Source organism: Pleurodeles waltl, chromosome 11 (assembly GCF_031143425.1).
Source record: "Pleurodeles waltl isolate 20211129_DDA chromosome 11, aPleWal1.hap1.20221129, whole genome shotgun sequence".
NCBI lineage: Eukaryota > Metazoa > Chordata > Amphibia > Caudata > Salamandridae > Pleurodeles > Pleurodeles waltl.
The window spans coordinates 999610136-999625963 of NC_090450.1; positions in this window are offsets into that span (position 1 = coordinate 999610136).

Here is a 15828-nt window from a genome sequence, read left to right on the forward strand (position 1 = left end):
GAAACCGTGCTAATTATTTGGAGGTGACATGTACAGTAGATTTGGCAAGAGAGAAGAGGGAATCTTTGATAGGAGACAAAATGGTGATTGCATTCTTCACATTTATTTTCTGGTTCTCGACTAGTAACAGTAGGTGAGAGGTTGATGAATTAATTCACAGTTTTGGAAAACTTCTTTGGCCGTCTATTTCAGTCAAATCAATCTGAGATTCGATGGATGAGGGTTGGGCTTGTAAAACATGTGTTTGCAGGACATTCTTGCAGGTCATAGATGTTCCCTGAGGGCTTCTCTTCTGTCCAATAAACATATCAGCACTGCAGGCCTCTTTTTACATTAAGGAGGCCAGAAGACAGGATACTAAATAGGTTCTTTGTTGTAAATGGCCCATTACTCCACATAGCATAATTTTGGGAAGACATTTTAAAATGAGATGTACCACTCTGATAACTTGTTAATGTAAGTGGCATTTCAGATCGATTTTTTACCTAAGTGAACTGTTCAAGTAATTTTTGAGGATGCAAATCTGAATGCAAACATCAGTGTTTTGAACATGACTGTCATTTCCTCTAATGTGGGTGGTCAACAAACCATCAGTGCTGGTTTTTCGAAAAAGATCAGCTTGTGGATGACAATGGCATTTTGTTAAGAGTCACCAGACTCGTACACCCTTTCATCCTTAGGAGCAAAAAGATATCCTTATTTCATGAGGGACACATGGGCATTGTCAGAACAAAGGAAAGATGGCGTTCCAGTTTCTGGTCGCCATGTATGGACAATCAGGTGGAGTGCTGTGTGTGCAATTATGATGAGTGCAGTGACAGTGATAATGTTCTTGTCTCAAGACTCATACCTCAAGTGTGAAGAAACTGCTGGTTCATTCTTTGGATAAAGCTGCCATGAACGACCTGCATCATACGCCATATCTCATTGTGTTACTTAATCTGTATGCCAGGTGGGTAGAAGTTACTTGTGTACTTGATATTTCATCTTCTAGTATCAATGACCATCTACAAGAGGTCATCATGAAAGAGAGTTACATCAACTCCATTCAATCTGATAGTTTTACCCAATGTAACTCGAGTGAACGCAAACTTTTCATGAAGAATTGTGGCATAACACATAAGAAAAATTCCATTCATCATCCAGAAACCAATAGTGCTGTTGACAGGTTGAACAAAACTATAAAAAAAGAGTATCTAACTGCCCAGAGTCAACCTCCTAGACTGGAGGACAGCCATGAAGGAATCACAGTTTATTGCATGCCTCCTCGTATCTCCACAAGAAGCCACTTTTTGAACGTTATACTCCCAGTAATTTGCTCTGTCTTAGCTGGATGCCATGGAGTAAAGGGTTGATGTGCAGTGGTCTGAGTGAATGGCATACAAAAGAACTTGAGATACAAGAAAAGAGAAAATACAGATTAAAAGCAAAATGTAAGAAATTGTATAGTTAACATTAGTCACTGCCTGAAAATCCAAGCACCAGTCAGTCGGCTGTGTACTATGGTCCAGGCTCACTCGAGATCATCAGGTTGTAAAACTTTTAAAAAATGCCATTAAACAGACGATGGCAAAAATATTGAATTTAAAGAGTGTTGTAAGAGTAAGATCTGATTCCGTCGGGCCACCAAAAAAGTTAAAATCTGAATCAGTTGACCCACCAAAAAGTCTTAATGATAAAAATAAACCTGTTCCTTCCCAATACTCCTGGGATGAAGATGGCGAAGTTGATGTCAGTCAGTGGAAGACTTCCAGGTCACATAAGCATCCAAGCTATTAAACGATGATGCGTATGGGTAATGAAAGAAATGTATCATAATGTTTCTGGAGGTCTCATATTTTACTATCCTTAAAACGTATTTATGTCATTTATCTCTGTTATTTTAACATTGACTGTTTACATTGATGACTCACTTCATAACTGATTATTTTGAGGGAAAATGTGATGTCTCACCTTTCAATATTTTGTCCCTCGGTATTTTGTCCTTGATGTTCTTGTACCACAATGTTGTTGGTGTTAATATTCAGTAATACAACCCTGAGGTGTAATAAATGAGGCTCCTGGTTCTTCGCACTTCCTCTTCGACCCTGAGGTGGTGGTTCTCACCTCATTACACATGGTGCTGGTGAAAACTATTCTCTATATCTCTAAATGCAATGGCCAAGCTCCTAGAAGCCTGTCTGAAATGTGACATTTCTGTTTTGAGATCAATGATCCTGTTTTGTGCATGAACAGCATCCCATACTACCCTTGGCAATCCATTGTCGACAGGGATGTGGGAAGAGTACCATTCTCTTCTTTCAAATCAATAATATTCAGAATTCCACTAACAGATGCCTCGCTAAGTTTCTGTACTTTATGAGCCGTCCTGCCACAGAGCTTAGCTGTGCAGCCCGTTGGTATTGTTTCACATCCAGGAGTTGAAGTCCACTCTCTACATTTGTTTACTTTACTATATTCAATTACATTGACCTGCTTTTAACTCTCCATCCCCAAATCCATGCTGTCAGTATCTTGTAAAACAGTTGAAGTAGGAAACACAGCATGGACACACTACTCTGAAATAGGTATACACATTGTAGTAACATGACCATTTTTGCTAAAACCACCCTTCCAGCCACATACAGTGGACTGGACTTTTTTCTTATTTGGTAGTGCATTTAATAGTCTAACCCTGCCATACATGCACTTTTCATTTTCTGTGCTCACTATCTGCCCCCCCTTAATAGATGACTATTTCACATTTCACTGTAGGCAAGGTCTGGGCGATCTATTCTCATTCTTGTCTGTCCCTGTCCTAGTGGAACTGTTGATCTAACTGCATTAATCTTCAATCCTGGCATATCGCTATGCTCATCCAAATTCAACAATAAGCAATCGCCATGCCTTTGCTGGGTCTCTTGTTAGAGGAGCATGTTGTCTGCATATAATGACACACACTCAATGGGCCTCTGGGTGCTTTGCAGGATTAGTGGCAACATTTTAGATGTTAATCCTGCAAAGCGCCAAACTTGGGGAAAAAATGATTATGCTAGTACCCATGACTACCGCCATGGTGCGCCGTATTTTAAATATGGCACGCACATGGTGGTGTTGGGGGGGCACTAAGGGGTGCAATAAAAGTGGTGCTGCACTTAATGTTTTAAAATTTACATCTCTGCTTCTGTTCATTATATTTTTGTAGTTTTTATGTCATTTTGTCTATTCATTTCTCTCTCTTTTTATAAATTGGAGAGGGATTTTTTTGTAATGTGTTTTTGCCTTTTTAACTATTTCATTACTTCTAATGCTTTACAGATTTTTGTTAAATTAATCCTGTCTGCTCTGTGGCATAGCTATCAGGGGTTGCGGCCAGGTTTAACTTAATGAAAACTTTGCTGGACATAGGAGGATAATGACTTTCTTGCTTTAGTAGACACCAATCCACCACAAATAATAAACCACTTTCTCACACCATTTCTTGTACCTCTCCTGACACCTCACTCTTCTTCAGCCCCTATTCCATCTTTGATTCTCTCCCTGCTTGATTCAATTGATTTTTTCGTGTCAGTCATCATTCTCTGTTAAGGTTAAGTTTCTCCTCCAAAAGGCAGGACAGTTTGTGTTTCTTTGTAGCTGATGTGGGCTGTTCTTCATTCTAGATAAAAGAAACTAAAGATTGCAGGAAATTTGCTAGTGAACTGAATATGTTTGCATAGGAAACAAAGAAACCAGAAAAAAGCTAGGCAGAAACCAGAAAATTCTGTCTAGCTTTTTTTTTAGGAAAGCTAATGTAAAGTGGCAAATTAAATATTTCTGGATGGCATATATACTTAGCTTCCTTACCTGTTGCAAGAGAGACCCACATCGGTGTGGCTATTTAGCCTTTAGCACTAAGATTAATTAGATGGCTTCGGGGAGCCTGTATTACCCCTATTTTCTGTGTCCTCATCCACTTCTTTACTTTTGAAGTGGTTGACCTCTCGACACTGGAAGAAAACAGGAAACTACTGCACAGTGGTCCCAACCATTCATAGTGGGTGTCATAAAGGCTGACATCCCTCATCCTATTAGCTTTCCATTCCTCTGGGAATCATATTTGATTCTGCTACAGATCCCTGACAGGCTTAGATCTACAACATTCATTGTAATTGAGATTATATTTCCCACTCCTCTTTCCTGCCGGGCTTGAAGGAGTACATATATTCTGATGGACAAAGTGGAATTGATTGGAAGCAGGGACAGGGCTTTCTGGAATTGCCCAGGTCTGTCTGAGAGCACATGCACATGCTTTCATTTCGCCCGAGTCTGAGCAAAGTGGGATTCAAGGCAAATAAGAAGTACAAATGAGATACTCAACAACACTTTGGAGCATTGTTGTGGCAAACTAGAAGCAAGCCTTTCGGGTAGCACTAAGTTCAGAGGCTACTGTTTTTGAAGTGCTAATTATGATAGGCAAGCACTGGAAAATGACATAAGAGAGCATTTTCAAAATCCTTGCGTTCCTCCTCCAAGGAAAATGAATTGGTAGGAGGACAGATTGAAAACACTCATTTGGGGTAATTTAATACAACTTTGTTACAAAGACTCCTGTGGTTATGTCTGACATTTCCTCTGGTTCTGGAGAGTAGGAGGGTGGTGCAGGTCCAGAAGACCAAAGAGGCAAATATATGGGCTAGAAAATGTTGAATGAACAACTTTTGTTTGCAAAACTCAATATGAGGTTTTTAGAGAAAAATGTATTATAGTCCTCCTCAATTCTATATTGAGGCAATTTCCCAATTTCTCTAAAACATGCCCCTCTGCCTTCACTGTGTGGAGGTAATCAAAAGAGAATGGAATGGAAATATCTGGACAGCATTATGATACTTAGATTCATGGCAAGGTTATATTCTCTAACTCCAAAAAACCAAAAGTACACAGTTCCAGCCAATAGACTAGTACAAATGTAAACAGTAAGTAATAGAGTCTATGAGTCTGCTCTTATTAGAACAAGAGCCCTCACTCACCAAATGGTGACATGCTTCATCATCGGGCTTTTGCTCCTCGTTAGGCCGGCACTGCAATGCCTGACGGGCCCCTCGTGGGGGCTCTTTTGCCGGAGATCTTTTGAGTGTAAAGAATGCCGGTAGCTGAGTGCTAGTATGTGGGATTGGTATATGGGTACGTGAAAATAAAAATGGCTAGAGGTCTGGAAATATCGTATTTAATCAACCCAGACCCCTGTCATGATTAAAAGCAGAGTTTGGTTAAGGATTAGAAGTAATGTCTAGTCCACCCTCAGAAACAAAAAAACTGTCAGTCCCTGAATTAGGGGAACGTGAAGAGTTAGAGTACAGAACTAACTATACTTCTATCATTGGGGTCAACATGTTTCTTGCAAAAAATGTCTGTTAAGATCGGTGCGATTCGTCAGGACCAAAAAAACGTACCTAATCCCCATGTTATAACCCAATACGGGATTTCTCAATAACGCAAGAGCGTTATATAAGCTATAAACAAGTTAAAAAATCTTCCTTTCTCCAGACAGCAAAGAAACAATCTCACTAAGTAAATATATTCATATCCAAAAGTAATGGAGACAAGTAGCAGAACAACATTAGTAGAGCTCTCAAAATAGACAATAAATGTCCTGGCTATGCCTACATTATGGAAATGTGAATTGAGAACTTCTTTTAATCCTAGGAGGGATCACCTTCAGATGCCAGGGTACTTAAGCGATTTATAACAGAATACTGGATTGAGATCTTGAACCTTCTTACACGTTCGGAGTCAGGCCAACATCATAACCTCTCGAAAGAGAGAAGAGGAAAACACTGTCAGAGAGATAAAAGTTGTGGATGCGAATGAAGAAATTGCAGTAGTATTCAAACAGGTCAGAGGGAAGGTTTCTAGTCAATAGTGTTCCTAATCCCAGAGATCAAAGATGAGTTAAAATGATGATTCTGAAGAGATTATATGAAAGACCTGGATATTTATGATGCATTCTTTAATGTGTTGGTGGGCATCAAGCATCCAAAATAGTTAATATTTTGTATCCTGAATACTCTTTATCAGTTCAAGGTTCTTTCATTTGGGCTCAAGTCCACTCCATGATTGTTTATAAAGGTAGTGGTACATTTTGCAGCATCTTTGGATTGCCAAGGATGGAAACGTTGTCCTTGGCTTGATGATTGTCTCCTTTGTGCATGATCAACACCACAGTTCCTGGAAGCAAAGAAGGTAGTATGTGATTGTCTGAAAAATCATTGCTTTATGTTGAACAATCCAAAATGTCATCTGGTCCCATCTCATGACCAAGCCTACATTAGATATGCTGGGGAAAATGGGTAAGAAGAGGATGATTCATAAAAATGTTAAAAAGTTAATCTTTTAGGGCCACGTGTACGAAACTTTGGGGCATATTTATACTCTGTTTGCGCTGAATGTGCATCCAAAATTTGGACGCACATTCTGTGCAAACCGTGCACCATATTTAAACTTTGGCGCCTGAGCCCGCGGACGCCAAAATTCCTCTGTGTGCGTCATTTTTTGGATGCGGGAAACTGCCTTGCGTTAATGACATGCAGGGTAGGCATTCCCGCCCAAAAAATGACTTTAAGGCCTGTGCACCTTATTTATACTCCTGCTTCATTTTGACGCACAGGAGGGGGCGGGCCTTAAAAAACGGCACATAGCCTGATGTGCGCCATTTTTTAACGCCTGAGTGAGGGCAGGCATTAAGGGACCTGTGGGCTCACTTCCATGGTCTCTGACCATGGAAGGAGTCCAGAAGTGCCCTTCCCTGCCCCCAGGGACACACGCTCGCCCACCCCAGGAGGACACCCATGGATGGGGGGACCCATCTCAGGTAAGTACAGGTAAGTTGAGGTAACTATTTTTATTTTATTTTTTGAAAGTGGCATACTAGGCCTAATTTGGGCCCCCCTACATGCCACTGTGCCCAATGACCATGCCCAGGGGACAGAAGTCCCTTGGGCACGGCCATTGGGCAAGGGGACATGACTCCTGTCTTTGCTAAGACAGGAGTCATTTCAATGGGGGTTGTGAGTCAAAAAATGGCGCAAGTCCAGTTTGAGGCATGATTTTTTACTCAAACCTGACTTGCACCATTTTTTGACGCACAACCCCCATTTTCCCCTACGCCGGTTTGAGCCATTTTTTTTTTACTCTGACCAGCCCGCAGCGCCGGCTAACGTCAATCCTTAAATAAGGCGCCCAGCTGGCGCGTAGGAATGGGGTTAGCCAGTGGTATATTTTTTTACGCAAACCAGCGCTGGCGCTGGTTTGCGTCAAAAAGTATAAATATGGGCCTTTGTGTTTGCAATTTGCTAATAGTGAATTTCTGCAATTCTCTATTAGGAAATTGCAAACAGTTATATACAACACTGTGTTTTACACTGTTTGCGATTCCCAGTGGGTCACAATTGACCTACCTTAATAATATTCATGAGGTAGATCACAATTTGTGACCCATTGGGAACCATTAAAAGCACGGGGAAGGTGGCCTGCTGAGGACAGCAGACCAACATGTCTGTGATTGCTTTTCAATAAAGCAATTGTATTTGTGATACAGGCCACTTTTCTAAAGAAAAACGGGATGCATTACAAAAACAGAAATGAAAAGTTTTCTTTTCGTTTTGTAAGAGTGGTCCCATGGACCACTGCCTGCTCTTAAAAAATATTTGTACCCACATTCACAAATATGAAGATGCCCCCTGTGGACCCCTTCCCATTTGCAAATGGACGACCACCAATTTTAAATTGGGGGTAACCTGCGAATGTTTTGCGACTGCACTTTGGTTGCAACACATTCTTACATGCCACTCTGAGTTGCTATTAGGAAGGGTCTCCCTGAACCCGCCCCTTCCTTATAACCAATCGCAAAACCCAAATTACAATTTGGTAACAAGTTACCAAATCGCAATTTGGGTATGTACATCCAAAAACATTTTTCCAGTCTCATTCTCCGAATCGGCCAATTTGCAACTGGAAATAATCTTTGTACATGTGTCCTCAAGTCTCTTCTTTGCATTTAAAGCTGGGATTTATCAAATATTGACACCGGTGGTGGACTGCCTGGGCATCTGGCATACTATGTCAGAAATAAACACCATTTTACAAAGCATCTACAATCGGTGTCCAGCTGAAGTAAATACAACTAATTGAAAATCCTTGTTAGACCTGGCATCCTTGGCGTGGTCTCCCCTGACTTTTTTGCCTTCTGACCTCCTGTTTCCTGTCTTTGTTTTGCTTGCTTTAAGAGAAAAGAAACCATCTGCTACTCCACCTTTGAAGATCACATCACATGAATAATGGAACACCTCAACTTCCAACTCCACACTGACTGCAAAACGACCTTCAGAGACACCCTCACCTAAAGACCTCCAGGATCATGAGCCAGCTTCTGCGTGGCAATCCCCAGATTAATTTCCCCGCTCACCATTACATGTTCCTCAGCTAACTTAACTTCCACCACAACAACCCCAAAGACACCGGCATGAGCAACATCGGACTCACGCAACTAGTCACCAACCCCACACAGAGCTGGATACACTCTTAACCGGATCTTAATGGACAGCGATAGAGTCAAATACAGTTATATCAACAAATTCAACTGGACTGACCATGCCATCATCCACTTTACCATCACAGGACTCCCATGCACTACTAATAGGCCCCCAACACCACTCACCACAACTGAAGCAAAATATCCAAGACCCAACGGACAGACACCCTCAACACCACCCAGCCCGACTCCACATCTAACCTCAAAGAAGCCATCCAAACCTTCTCCACCTGGATTACCAACAGTGCAGACGGAGCCACCCCCACCAAGCCAGCCAGGACTAGCAGATCCACCAAACAAGCCAGAAATGAAATGAGGACTATGAAGTGCAACTGCAAAAGGCTGGAGAGAAGATGGTGCATTAGCCAAGATCCCACAGATCGGGCCACCTTCAAATCAGCCCTCAACATATACTACCATTACCTAGGAGGCACAAAAAGTGCGCCCTGGCACACTGCATCGAATCAAGCTCCAAAAGCAGCAAGGAACTTTATGTTGGGGCGCAGCCACTCACCTGAAAACCAGGCTGTCTGCAGGGACAATGACTGTTTCCCGACCTCTTGGGGCACCTCTCAGCACTGCTGATTGCACCAGGAGCCCCAGCGGGTGCCCCAAAAGGGAAGGGGATTTGGAAAAATAGACAAAGAAACACTTCACTCCTTTTCAACTGGTCCAGCCGGGTGTGGTTCCTCAGGTTATGGAGGACTGTCAATGATGCCCCTGGAAGTTGCCCTTATGTGATGAATTACAGAGTGGGGAAGCTATGTGCTATTAAGAGACTGTTCACAACATTCAATAAAGCATGCACTGGTTTCATTGAACAGCATTCAATAAGCATGCACTGATCTCATTAGATTCGTCTAATGTGGTTATCACAGCACATTCACCTGGTAATATCAGCAACTTGGCCCTCTCTCTCTTCTCCCGGATTAATATATACAAAAGGCGACGAAATCTGAATGTCTCTAAACAAATTAGGAAGTTCTGGAAGTCTCTTTCATGGATTTGCACTTTCACCTTAGTTTTTCTATTGGAAAACTACAACATAAAACGAGTTACAATACCAAAAGCAAGAAAACTCACATATAGAGTATTCTTATCACTGAATTGCATAATCACTATTAACATAAAATTATTTGCAATACCCTAAGCAAGTAAACTCACATATAAAGTAGTCTGAGCACTGAATTGCATAATCACTATTAGTACAAAAATAAACAAGTAGTGGATAGTGAAGTTCTGTAAGAGTTCTCAGTTACAAAATGAAAGTTGTCAAGGCCCCCAAGCTAAATATGTTATTCAACCCTCATCAAGGCCCCACTCATAAATCATGTCTGTGTTCCTAGAAGAGGCCTTTCAAAGTCTCAAGAAGGCTTGAGTGCAATCAGTCTCAGTTTTCAGCTTTCACCAAAAAACAAAGCAACCATAATAAAATTCTACTCAAACAGATTCCAGACAGCATGCTCCACTTAGCTGACAGAGGTGTGTTCTTTCCGGAAGATCCCTGCTGAGACTCTTTGTTGCCAGCCAAGTCAAGAGGACAGTGGGTGGGGCCTGGAGGGGATTCCAGAGTGCAGCAGGCTTTCCTTGACAGACAAGAAGAAAGCCAAGCAGAATCATGTGCACAGCAAGAATATTTATAGCCGGCGTGACTCATGTCTTTGGAAACAAGAGGCAGCTGCTCCTTGGAGACCTTGGGGCATGGTGGTTGCCTGGCAACCAATAAACAAGTGAACCTGCCACATTTAGGAGCACGAGGACTTGACACAGTCACATGTGTTTAACAAGCATTGGTGAAAACAACTATATAGTGGAACAATCATTGGTAAAATTATGTAAATATCAAACATTGGCAATATCTATCCTGAAATGCAGACAGTACAATGACGTTAGAAGTAACCCAGTGGTGGTACACGCACATGATTAAAACAATGCCCCTCAGGATGTTGACAAATTAGGCAGATTTGTTGGGTCTTGACACTTTTTAGCATCGTCAATGAGTGGGCATGCCCGCAAGACACTTAAAACACAATATCCCCTTCCCAGGAACTCTGCAACTCCGTGGCGGACCACTTCCACAATAAGATATCAGCTATTTATAGAAACTTCGAACCCTAACCCGCCAACCTTTACAGCCTCCTATCACCTTCAGACAGCACTCACAACTACCCATTCACCACATGGTAGCAGATCACCACCGAGGACATCACTACCATTGTGAATTCCATTTACTTTGGAGCCCCCACCGACCCCTGCCCCCAACACTTCTTTAACCTTGGGAGCAGGGAAATCTGCTAAGAACTCACAGCCATTCTCAACACTCCCATCACCATGACCACCTTCCCCAACAGATGGAAACAAACCAAAGTCAGACCACTTCTCAAGAAACTCCCGCCGACCCATCAGTCTCAAAAACGACTGCCCCATATCCGTGCTCCCATCCCCAACCAAAGTCCTCGGGATGGCCATCAACCGCCAACTCACCAAACACCTAGAGAAGAATAACATGCTGGACAGCTCCCAATCCGGCTTCCATGCAAACCACAGCACCAAGACCGTCCTCATTGCCACCACTGATGACATCAGAACCCTCCTGGACTGTGGGAGAAAATCAGCTCAGATGTTTCTCAACCTCTCCGCTACATTTGATACCATATCCCACCACACATTCATCAAGAGCTCTCACACATCAGGACCCTAGGAGACGTCCCCAAATGGATTGCATCATTCCTCACAGGTCTGACCCAGAGAATCCACCTACCACCCTTCACCCCAGACCCTTTGCAGCATCCCCTCAAGGGTCATCCCTCAGTCCCACTCTGTTCAACACTTACATGGCTCCCCTAGCCAAAATAGTCAGAACCCAGGGCCTCAATATCATTACCAATGCAGATGATACTCAGCTCATCCTCTCACTCTCAGAAGACCCCACCACCTCAAGATCCAACTTCAACAACTGCATGACGAGTGTCACTGACTGGATGAAGATCAACTACCTGAAGCTCAACATGGACAAGACCAACGCACTGTTTTCTGGGAACAACACTTCTCCATGGAATGACACCTGGTATCCTTTCGAACACGGACCCACACCCACACTGACAGATCGTGCCCCCAACCTCTGCTTCACCCTGGATAGCAAACTCACCATGAATTGCCAGATCAACACAGCTCCTCCACCTGCTTCCACACCCTCTGCCTGCTTCGAAAGATCTTCAAATGGCTCCCCATCAACAGCAGCAAAACAGTTGCTCAAGCCCTAGTTATCAGCCACCTGGGCTACAGCAACATGCTCTATGCAGGAATCACCACGCAGCTCCTGAAGAGACTCCGGACTGTTCAGAACGCAGATGCTGGCTTTATTCTTGACCTCCCCAAACGGACCCACATCACCCCTCACCTCTGGAACCTCCACTGTCTCTCCATCTCTAAAAGATGTTACTTCAAGATGCTTAAACATGCCTACAAGGCCCTCCATGACATAGGACCAGCATACATCATCCAGTGCCTGCACTTCCACCACCCTCCAAACACCTGCACTCCTCTTCTCTTGTGCACTCTCCCCATATCCACCACAGCGACAGTGGAGGATGTTCTTTCTCCTACCTCACTGCCACGTCCTGGAACGACTTCCCCTTCTACTCCACCTCCATAAAGCACCCTCCCTACAGGAATTCAGAAAGGGAGTCAAGTCTTGGCATTTCAACCTCTCCGATGATTAGACACACTTTATGAATACAAGATGATTGATTGATTGATGAACTGACCTCTGCATGCTAAAAACTGCCTGCAGAAACTGTCAATGTGAACTCCAGCTGGACCTGACTCTTGCGCCGACAGTGACCATCTGCAATGACCGGCAATGCTCTAACTGCACTTTGCAGTAACAGTGACCTTCCGCAACAATCAATCAATGAGAATCTCCAGCAATGACCAGCTCTCCACGCTACAGCATTGACCATTCACAACACTTGACCTGCTATTTGCTCTGAAAGCCTCTTCCTAGCAGCCCTCACCAACCCAAACGGCACCCGTTGCGCCAGACTTGAGAAGGTAACACTTCTGCAGGACTAACCTGTTTCCTGTGTCTGGCCCATGCTCCATCTTGGTAGGCCTAAACTTGTGCCTTTCCTGCAGTCCAGTGCAATGAAATACCCGCGAGTGGCTCTTTGTGCTTTTTGGTGCTATTTTCTCCTTACCATTTAAAGTTCAATAACTCCGGTTCTGATGATTGCCTTTTTTTCATTTTGATGTCATTTTATTTATTTAAAAAATTTACTCTGTTTTACTAAACTGATTTGGGACTTTTCTTGTGTTGTGTCTGCACATTACTACACTTGGGCCCTCATTACGACCTTGGCGGGATCGGACCGCCAGGCGGCCGCCAATGCGACCACAACCCCGCCACGGCCATTTGGAGATCCCCGCAGGCCCAGCGGGAATCTCGGCCGCAACACAGGAGCCGGCTCCAAATGGAGCCGGCGGTGTTGCGGCCGTGCGACGCGTGCAGTTGCACCCGTCGCGCTTTTCACTGTCTGCTATGCAGACAGTGAAAAGCTGCACAGGGCCCTGTCAGGGGGCACCTGCACTGCCCATGCCAGTGGCATGGGCAGTGCAGGGGCCCGTGACTCCCCGTACCGCCAGCCTTTTCCTGGCGGTTCAAACCGCCAGGAAAAGGCTGGCGGTAGGGGGACTCGTAATCCCCTGGGCGCTGCCCTGGCGGATTACTACCGCCGGGGCCATTGTGGCGGTCCAAATGGAACCGGCGGTGTTGCGCCGTGCGACGGGTGCAGTTGCACCCGTCGCACTTTTCACTGTCTGCTATGCAGACAGTGAAAAGCTGCACAGGGCCCTGTCAGGGGACACCTGCACTGCCCATGCCAGTGGCATGGGCAGTGCAGGGGCCCCGTGACTCCCCGTACCGCCAGCCTTTTCCTGGCGGTTCAAACCACCAGGAAAAGGCTGGCGGTAGGGGGACTCGTAATCCGCTGGGCGCTGCCCTGGCGGATTACTACCGCCGGGGCCATTGCGGCGGTCGTAATGACCTGGGAAGCACCGCCAGCCTGTTGGCGGTGCTTCTGTCATAACAGCCCTGGCGGTCTTGTACCGCCAGGGGGTTGTAATGACCCCCTTGGTGTGTTGCATAAATACTTTACACATTGCCTTTAAGTTAAGCTTGGCTGTTTTGTATAAAGCTATAATAGGGTTACACACAAGTTAATTTAGTGACTTTTGTGGTTCAGTCTGACAATTGTTTTAATTATTTGAGTGGGGCTTCTACCCTTCTCACCTAATAACCTACGTTCTTACACAGGTCATGCCCTACAGTAGCAGTGGCTGAGTAGATATGGGCCTGCCATGCCCTTAGCCATTTCATTTGTTGGTCCTGTGCTTATCCTGGACTGGGTCATGTATATAATACCCAAAAGAGAAGCCTATACCTTCAAATAAACTCCCCTATACCCACTCTTCTGCCGTCCCTACTCGAGAGTGGGGAAGAGCTGGCCAAGAAAACACATGCACACTGCACAGGAGGTGTTAGTCCATTTCCCTGATCCTCCCCCCCAGGAAAAACACACAGAATCGTGATTGAGCAGCACCTACAATTTTTTTTCATCCTGATATTTATCTGCCTGGATGGGTGGGCAACGCCCCCCCCTGACCAATAATACCAACTGCCCCTGTTAGATATTCTCTCTGCTATTTCTGTAGTCCTTGAAATCACTAATCCACCATCTCTGTTTACTTCCTTTTCATCTACTCTTTCCTGTTTCTCTGCTTCTGCTTGACTGCATCTATCACCTCTCCGCAAAGGACATGTGGGACGAGGCTGGAACAATGAGAGGCATAGCGCAAGCACCTGCATCCATGCAAGGTGAGTAAAACAAAGGCAGAGCATGTAAATAATATGAAAATTGCCAACATGATTACTGACAATGTCTGATGTCAACTGAGAGGGGCACAGTTCACTCACTTCCCCAGACCTGACAGCTTCTCCCCTCCAACCTTGCCCTCGCCACCGTCCCATGCATCCACAGAACAACCACCGCCGGCAGATCGTTCTCACACCTCGCCGCCAAGACGTGGAAAACTCTTCCCACCCACCTGCGTCAGATCAAGGACCTCCTTACCTTCAGGAGACAAGTCAAGACATGGCTGTTCAAGCAGTAGCAGCCCCCCCCCTCAGTGCCTTGAGACCCTCACTGGAGAGTAGTGCGCTTTACAAATTCCCTGATTGATTGATTGACTTCCCTCGCTCTCTAACATTGTCCACATTAGCACCAAAATCTTGCACAATTATGAGCTTCCGGAATGGAATAGCTGCATACTCGCTCATCATGTTCACATTTGTCCTGTCTGCTGCCCATGCACAAGTCTTCTCTTCATCTCAATATTGTTGGTGTTCTGCAAAGAGACTGATGAGTCTTTGATGCAGACTGTCAGAGAAGCCCTTTCTGGAATCTGAAACTGTCCCCTCCATTGTGAGATCTCACAGGAACTTTATATGATATTTATCAGCTTTATCAGAAAAATAAACCTCATTCTCTGTGATGTATGTATTGGTTAGAATCATCTAAATCCCCTTGGACGCGTCTAAAGTGACTGTGCTTCTCTCTAAACATCATATTGTATACCTACCTGACTACTGAGACTGTAATAAACTCATTATTGTACTGAGAACAAACATACATGGCAAACAACATCATCTATTATAAAATAAATGTAAAGAACAAGGAACATACTAATAAATGCAGGCTATGAGGGAGCTCAAAAGCAGAAGGAAAAGAAAGCAATGCACACAGCACTTTGTGAGTTGTATGAAACTAGAAGAGATGAAAATTGGTGTCTCGGATTTCGCTTGAAAGGAAAGAGAGCCATTTCTGCTCAGATTAATTTATATCTGCATTAATCCACTTTGAAAAGAAAAATATCAAAGGAGAATGTGCTCTTTTTTGTGATCAAACACTGCTCTCAGGAGAAGTGGCTCTTTGAGACTCAAAGACAAGTATTGCTCTGTTCATGAGCACTTAGCATTTGAGAGCCCTATGCAAACGGACGCAAAGTGTACAGCCAACTGTCCGCCTCTAGGGAGGGTCCTCCATAGCCAGTCCTGGGATCCATGACAATAGGACTTTGTATTCTGGGTCTTATGGGTTCATATTAATAAATAAAAATGTAAAACTTCCTGTCCCAGTAAAAGGAGAGCTGGTTGAAGAGCCAGGAATGTGAGAACATACGGGTGGTACATAGGGTCAGTTGACAGGCATGATGTTCTACTG